The sequence below is a fragment of the Lampetra fluviatilis genome, chromosome 81 (genome assembly GCF_964198595.1).
Source record: "Lampetra fluviatilis chromosome 81, kcLamFluv1.1, whole genome shotgun sequence".
NCBI classification, from domain to species: Eukaryota; Metazoa; Chordata; class Hyperoartia; order Petromyzontiformes; family Petromyzontidae; genus Lampetra; species Lampetra fluviatilis.
The window spans coordinates 1,996,619-2,003,647 of record NC_136355.1 but is presented as its reverse complement, the minus strand read 5'-3'; the positions used below and the strand labels follow the sequence as shown (position 1 = coordinate 2,003,647).

General features: G+C 55.6%; 1 pseudogene; it reads right to left on the bottom strand.

The window, feature by feature from the left end:
* Positions 1 to 141: 141 nt before the first annotated feature.
* Positions 142 to 7,029, bottom strand: LOC144953712 (pleckstrin homology domain-containing family A member 2-like; annotated as a pseudogene).

Sequence of the window (7,029 nt, the reverse complement as noted above, 5' to 3'; positions counted from 1 at the left end):
GGTAAAGGTGGTGGAGGTGGAGGTGGTGGTGGTAAAGGTGGTGGAGGTGGAGGTGGTGGTGGTGGTGGAGGTGGTGGAGGTGGTGGTGGAGGTGGAGGTGGTGGAGGTGGAGGTGGAGTAGGTGGAGTAGTAGTCGCCCACCACGCCGCCCCTGCTTGACGCAGTATCCCGTACGGATGACGTGGGGCAGTCGAGGCGGCGACGAGGTGGACAAGGTGGACGAGGTGGACAAGGTGGACAATGTGGCCAGGCGGTGGGGAGCGTCCAGAACCACATTCGGAGAGAGGGGACCACTCCTGTGTCGTCGTCGTCGTCGTCGTCGTCGTTATCAAACATCGTCATCAGTGACATCATCAGCAACATCATCATAATCAGCAACAACATCATCAGCAGCAGCAACATCATCAGCAGCAGCATCATCATCAGCAACAACATCATCAGCAGCATCATCAGCAGCAGCAGCAGCATCATCAGCAGCAGCATCATCATCAGCAACATCATCATCAGCAGCATCATCATCAGCAGCATCATCATCAGCAGCATCATCATCATCAGCAACAACATCATCAGCAGCATCATCATCATCATCAGCATCATCATCATCATCATCATCAGCAGCATCATTATCATCAGCAGCATCATCATCATCAGCAGCATCATCAGCAGCAGCATCATCATCATCATCATCAGCAGCATCATCATCATCATCAGCAGCATCATCATCATCAGCATCATCATCATCATCATCAGCATCATCATCATCATCATCATCAGCAGCATCATCATCAATCATCATCAGCAGCATCATCATCATCAGCAGCAACATCATCATCATCTGCATCATCATCATCAGCAGCAGCATCATCAGCATCAGCAGCAACATCATCATCATCAGCAGCATCATCATCATCATCAGCAACATCATCATCATCATCAGCAGCAACATCATCATCAGCAGCATCATCAGCATCAGCAGCAACATCATCATCATCAGCATCATCATCATCAGCAGCATCATCATCATCAGCAGCAACATCATCATCATCAGCATCATCATCATCAGCAGCAGCATCATCAGCATCAGCAGCAACATCATCATCAGCAGCAACATCATCATCAGCAGCAGCAACATCATCAGCAGCAGCATCATCATCAGCAACAACATCATCATCAGCAGCAACATCATCATCATCAGCAGCAGCAGCATCATCATCAGCATCATCATCAGCAGCAACATCATCATCATCAGCAGCAACATCATCATCAGCATCATCATCAGCAGCAGCATCATCATCATCAGCAGCAACATCATCATCATCAGCAGCATCATCATCATCATCAGCAGCAGCATCATCAGCATCATCAGCAAAGCAACATCATCATCATCAGCAACATCATCATCATCAGCAGCAGCATCATCATCATCAGCATCATCATCATCAGCAGCAACATCATCATCATCATCAGCAGCAGCATCATCATCAGCAGCAACATCATCATCATCATCAGCAGCAACATCATCATCATCAGCAGCATCATCATCAGCAGCATCATCATCATCATCATCAGCAGCAGCAACATCATCATCAGCAGCAACATCATCATCATCATATCATCAGCAACAACATCATCAGCAGCAGCAACATCATCATCATCAGCAGCAGCATCAGCAGCAACATCATCATCATCAGCAGCAGCAACATCATCAGCAGCATCAACATCATCATCAGCAGCAGCATCATCATCATCAACAACATCATCAGCAGCAGCATCATCAGCAGCAACATCATCATCATCAGCAACAACATCATCATCAGCAACATCATCAGCAGCAACAACAACATCAGCAGCAACAACATCATCATCATCAGCAGCAACAACATCATCATCAGCAGCAACAACATCATCATCAGCAACATCATCATCAGCAACAATATCATCATCAGCAACAACATCATCATCAGCAACATCATCAGCAGCAACATCATCATCAGCAGCAACATCATCATCATCAGCAGCATCATCAGCAGCAACATCATCATCAGCAGCAACATCATCATCATCATCAACATCATCATCATCATCAGCAACATCATCAGCAACATCATCATCAGCAGCATCATCATCATCAGCAACATCATCATCAGCAGCATCATCATCATCAGCAACATCATCAGCAGCAGCAACATCATCACCATCAGCAACATCAGCATCATCATCATCAGCAACATCAGCATCATCATCATCAGCAACATCATCATCATCAGCAACATCATCACCATCAGCAACATCAGCATCATCATCATCAGCAACATCATCATCATCATCATCATCAGCAACAACATCATCATCATCATCATCATCAGCAACATCATCAGCATCATCATCATCAGCAGCAACATCATCATCATCATCAGCAACATCAGCATCATCATCATCAGCAACATCATCATCATCAGCATCATCATCATCAGCAACATCATCATCATCAGCAACATCATCATCATCAGCATCATCATCATCAGCATCAGCAACATCATCAGCATCATCATCAGCAACATCATCAGCATCAGCAACATCATCATCATCAGCATCATCATCATCAGCAACATCATCATCATCAGCAACATCATCATCATCAGCATCATCATCATCAGCATCATCATCATCATCAGCAACATCATCATCATTAGCAACATCATCATCATCATCAGCATCAGCAACATCATCAGCATCATCATCAGCAACATCATCAGCATCAGCAACATCATCATCATCAGCAACAACATCATCATCATCATCATCAGCACGGTGACCTCACCTGTCCCATGGGCAGGTGGACAACCACCCCAGCGATGACCTCCGTGCGGTGAGGACCCTCAGGCACTTCCGAGGACACCTTCAGATCCTTGGGCACCTACAAATATCACACAAGGACCCCCCCATCTCTAGCACCGTGACCCCCATCTCTAGCGCTGTGACCCCCATCTCTAGCACCGTGACCCCCATCTCTAGCGCCGTGACCCCCATCTCTAGCACCGTGACCCCCATCTCTAGCGCTGTGACCCCCATCTCTAGCACCGTGACCCCCATCTCTAGCACCGTGACCCCCATCTCTAGCACCGTGACCCCCATCTCTAGCGCTGTGACCCCCATCTCTAGCGATGTGACCCCCATCTCTAGCGATGTGACCCCCATCTCTAGCGCTGTGACCCCCCCATCTCTAGCGCTGTGACCCCCATCTCTACCACCGTGACCCCCATCTCTAGCACTGTGACCCCCCCATCTCTAGCGCCGTGACCCCCATCTCTAGCGCTGTGACTCCCATCTCTAGCACTGTGACCCCCCCATCTCTAGCGCCGTGACCCCCATCTCTAGCGCCGTGACCCCCATCTCTAGCGCTGTGACCCCCATCTCTAGCGCCGTGACCCCCATCTCTAGCGATGTGACCCCCATCTCTAGCGCTGTGACCCCCATCTCTAGCGCCGTGACTCCCCCATCTGTAGCGCTGTGACTCCATCTCTAGCGCCGTGACCCCCATCTCTAGCACTGTGACCCCCATCTCTACCACCGTGACCCCCATCTCTTGCGATGTGACCCCCATCTCTAGCGCTGTGACCCCCCCATCTCTAGCACTGTGACCCCCATCTCTACCACCGTGACCCCCATCTCTAGCGCTGTGACCCCCCCATCTCTAGAACCGTGACCCCCATCTCTAGCGCTGTGACCCCCCCATCTCTAGCGCTGTGACCCCCCCATCTCTAGCGCTGTGACCCCCATCTCTAGCGCCGTGACCCCCATCTCTAGCGCCGTGACCCCCATCTCTAGCACTGTGACCCCCATCTCTAGCGCCGTGACCCCCATCTCTAGCGCCGTGACCCCCATCTCTAGCGCCGTGACCCCCATCTCTAGCGCTGTGACCCCCATCTCTACCACCGTGACCCCCATCTCTAGCGCTGTGACCCCCCCATCTCTAGCGCTGTGACCCCCATCTCTACCACCGTGACCCCCATCTCTAGCGCTGTGACCCCCATCTCTAGCACTGTGACCCCCCCATCTCTAGCGCTGTGACCCCCATCTCTAGCGCCGTGACCCCCATCTCTAGCGCTGTGACCCCCATCTCTAGCACCGTGACCCCCATCTCTAGCGCTGTGACCCCCCCATCTCTAGCACCGTGACCCCCATCTCTAGCGCTGTGACCCCCCCATCTCTAGCACCGTGACCCCCATCTCTAGCGCTGTGACCCCCATCTCTAGCGCCGTGACCCCCATCTCTAGCGCTGTGACCCCCATCTCTAGCACCGTGACCCCCATCTCTAGCACCGTGACCCCCATCTCTAGCACTGTGACCCCCCCATCTCTAGCACCGTGACCCCCATCTCTAGCACCGTGACCCCCATCTCTAGCACTGTGACCCCCCCATCTCTAGCACCGTGACCCCCATCTCTAGCGCCGTGACCCCCCCATCTCTAGCGCCGTGACCCCCCCATCTCTAGCGCCGTGACCCCCCATCTCTAGCGCCGTGACCCCCCCATCTCTAGCGCTGTGACCCCCATCTCTAGCACTGTGACCCCCATCTCTAGCACCGTGACCCCCATCTCTAGCACTGTGACCCCCCCATCTCTAGCACCGTGACCCCCATCTCTAGCGCCGTGACCCCCCCATCTCTAGCGCCGTGACCCCCCCATCTCTAGCGCCGTGACCCCCATCTCTAGCGCCGTGACCCCCCCATCTCTAGCGCTGTGACCCCCATCTCTAGCGCTGTGACCCCCCCATCTCTAGCACTGTGACCCCCCCATCTGTAGCGCTGTGACCCCCATCTCTAGCGCCGTGACCCCCATCTCTAGCGCCATGACCCCCATCTCTAGCGCCGTGACCCCCATCTCTAGCGCCGTGACCCCCATCTCTAGCGCTGTGACCCCCATCTCTAGCGCCGTGACCCCCATCTCTAGCACCGTGACCCCCATCTCTAGCGCCGTGACCCCCCCATCTCTAGCGCTGTGACCCCCATCTCTACCACCGTGACCCCCATCTCTAGCGCCGTGACCCCCCCATCTCTAGCGCCGTGACCCCCCCATCTCTAGCGCCGTGACCCCCATCTCTAGCGCCGTGACCCCCATCTCTAGCGCTGTGACCCCCATCTCTAGCACCGTGACCCCCATCTCTAGCGCCGTGACCCCCATCTCTAGCACTGTGACCCCCATCTCTAGCACCGTGACCCCCATCTCTAGCACCGTGACCCCCATCTCTAGTGCTGTGACCCCCATCTCTAGCACCGTGACCCCCATCTCTAGCGCCGTGACCCCCATCTCTAGTGCTGTGACCCCCATCTCTAGCACCGTGACCCCCATCTCTAGCGCCGTGACCCCCATCTCTAGTGCTGTGACCCCCATCTCTAGTGCTGTGACCCCCATCTCTAGCACCGTGACCCCCATCTCTAGCGCTGTGACCCCCATCTCTAGCACCGTGCCCCCCATCTCTAGCGCTGTGACCCCCCCATCTCTAGCGCCGTGACCCCCATCTCTAGCGCCGTGACCCCCATCTCTAGCGCCGTGACCCCCATCTCTAGCACCGTGACCCCCATCTCTAGCGCCGTGACCCCCATCTCTAGCGCCGTGACCCCCATCTCTAGCACTGTGACCCCCATCTCTAGCGCTGTGACCCCCCCATCTCTAGCGCCGTGACCCCCATCTCTACCGCCGTGACCCCCATCTCTAGCGCCGTGACCCCCCCATCTCTAGCGCCGTGACCCCCCCATCTCTAGCGCCGTGACCCCCCCATCTCTAGCGCTGTGACCCCCCCATCTCTAGCGCCGTGACCCCCATCTCTACCACCGTGACCCCCATCTCTAGCGCCGTGACCCCCCCCATCTCTAGCACCGTGACCCCCATCTCTAGCACCGTGACCCCCATCTCTAGCGCTGTGACCCCCATCTCTAGCACCGTGACCCCCATCTCTAGCGCTGTGACCCCCATCTCTAGCACCGTGACCCCCCCCCCCCCCCCCCGTCTCTACCGTGATCTTGCAAGCTTCGTTCAGCACTTGAATCCAGCTGTCCAGGTCCTCTTCGTTATCCGCCTGTACGATCCAACGCGTCTCCATCCCGTTGATCACTGCAAAGTCAGAGATGCCGTGTCAGAGGTTGCAAACCAGGTACCCGATACCCGTACCCTACCCGTACCCTACCCGTACCCGCTAACCGTACCCTACCCAATACCCTACCCGTACCCTACCCGTACCCGTACCCTACCCGTACCCTACCCGATACCCGTACCCTACCCGATACCCGTACCCTACCCGATACCCGTACCCTACCCGTACCCTACCCTACCCGATACCCGTACCCTACCCGATACCCGTACCCTACCCGATACCCGTACCCTACCCGTACCCTACTCGTACCCTACCAGATACCCGTACCCTACCCGATACCCGTACCCTACCCCATACCCGTACCCTACCCGATACCCGTACCCTACCCGATACCCGTACCCTACCCGTACCCTACCCGATACCCGTACCCTACCCGATACCCGTACCCTACCCGATACCCGTACCCTACCCGATACCCGTACCCTACCCGATACCCGTACCCTACCCGATACCCGTACCCTACCCGTACCCTACCCGATACCCGTACCCTACCCGATACCCGTACCCTACCCGATACCCGTACCCTACCCGATACCCGTACCCTACCCGATACCCGTACCCTACCCGATACCCGTACCCTACCAGATACCCATACCCTACCCGATACCCGTACCCTACCCGATACCCGTACCCTACCCGATACCCGTACCCTACCCGATACCCGTACCCTACCCGATACCCGTACCCTACCAGATACTCGGCTACCCGTACCCGGCTGGGTACGGGTAGCCGTACCCGGCTGGGTACGGCTACCCGTTTGCGACCCTGGTGCGGCCGGGTACGGGTAGCCGGGTAGGCCGTGAGTCACTGTTGAGTCACCGGTTGTCACTCATCAGAGTATGAGAGCTCTGGGTGAAGCATTCACACTATGAGACAT